Source organism: Topomyia yanbarensis, chromosome 1 (assembly GCF_030247195.1).
Source record: "Topomyia yanbarensis strain Yona2022 chromosome 1, ASM3024719v1, whole genome shotgun sequence".
NCBI classification, from domain to species: Eukaryota; Metazoa; Arthropoda; class Insecta; order Diptera; family Culicidae; genus Topomyia; species Topomyia yanbarensis.
Genome location: NC_080670.1, coordinates 134,755,051 through 134,756,799, shown reverse-complemented (window position 1 = coordinate 134,756,799; position 1,749 = coordinate 134,755,051).

Here is a 1,749-nt window from a genome sequence, read left to right as displayed (position 1 = left end):
TGTCGATTTTTTTTAGGCTCTGCTGATAAGTAACGTGTATGAAGGCACTATTCACAAAGGAGAGTATGAATGCAATGACGCTTCGTGGAAACAAACGAATTCTCATGATTCAAACGGATTCAAATTTCGATTCGACTTTGAAAATGAAAATAAGTCATTGAAAAGCACCGGAATAAATTCGAAGTACCGTCGACAGCATTGTTACTGTTCATAGAGATAGGCACAAATAAAAGCATTGTTGATCATAACGTATATTATAGGACATAGATTTTACAATTGGAATCACCTCACTGGAATTGAAATTAATAGAAGTTTGATCCAGAAGCATTGCTATTTTTGCTTTTGTTGTATTTTTCAGTGAATAATTATAGGCAGGACAACGTCTGTCGGGTCAGCTAGTAGCTTATAATAATACGATAAATATAACTTACAGTTCGAACTCTTCAATTACATAGGTATTAACACATAAATTTCGACAAATGTTTCGAGACAGTAAAAGTAATCGCTTTACGATACGTTGTGTAGCTATTGGAATGTCGTGTTTTGCCCGACTAAAGAAATAAGGAATAATAAAATCGTTCACATGCCGCCTGAATCAAATAAACATAAGCTACACTTCCGACAGCCGACTGTCCGGAGATGAAGTAGGATTTTTTACAATCTGAGAAATTCCGAATTAATTCAACAAACGATAAATCTATTGTAAATTCTCGGCAGCCGACTGCCCAAAGCAATAAACACATGAAAGTTGCATAGATCGTATCACTCATCAAGGTGAATCCAGATTTGTGTAACTACTTACCCCGCCCCACTAACAAAAACTTCTTCCGGTGGCAAACGTAGAGATTCAGAGGTATACACGGTCTCCATACCAACGTTTGTTACACTAACATTCATTTCCTTCCCAGATGAATGTAAGGACGTGGCCGGCGCCGTTATTGGCATTATAAAATTTTTTAAAAAATTCGAAACGTGTACATTGAGGATGGATAGCTACTCTTTGGCTCCATTTGTTGTTTCTCTGTGCAATTTCGCTTGTTACAGTCAATCAAGGAGTAGCAACTATGAATTGTACGGTCATTATGCTCATGCCTCTGCTCATTTATAGTATTTCAGACTATCATAACTATGTGTTCATATTCCATGTTATCACTTCACTCGGTGGTTTTCAACCGAATATATATATATATATATATATATATATATATATATATATATATATATATATATATATATATATATATATATATATATATATATATATATATATATATATATATATATATATATATATATATATATATATTATATATATATATATATATATATATATATATATATATATATATATATATATATATATATATATATATATATATGTATATATATATATATCATATATATATATATATATATATATATATATATATATATATATATATATATATATATATATATATATATATATATATATATATACAGGGTGTTTGGTTCATGTTTAAGAATCTCTCGGGGGAAGATAGACTGCCATATTTGGAAAAAAATTGTTCTACACATACCATCAAATCTCAACCGTTACAGAGTTATTGAACTTTTTGTGTAAAAAACTTATTTGTCTTGAAATACCTCTAACTTTAAAAGTATACTTTGTATTTTAAATGTTTTAGTTCCATTCGAAAGGTGAGAAAATTGTGCATTGAGTGATGCCCTCACATGTTTCAGCTAATGAGTTTAAGTAGCCTTTTCAAA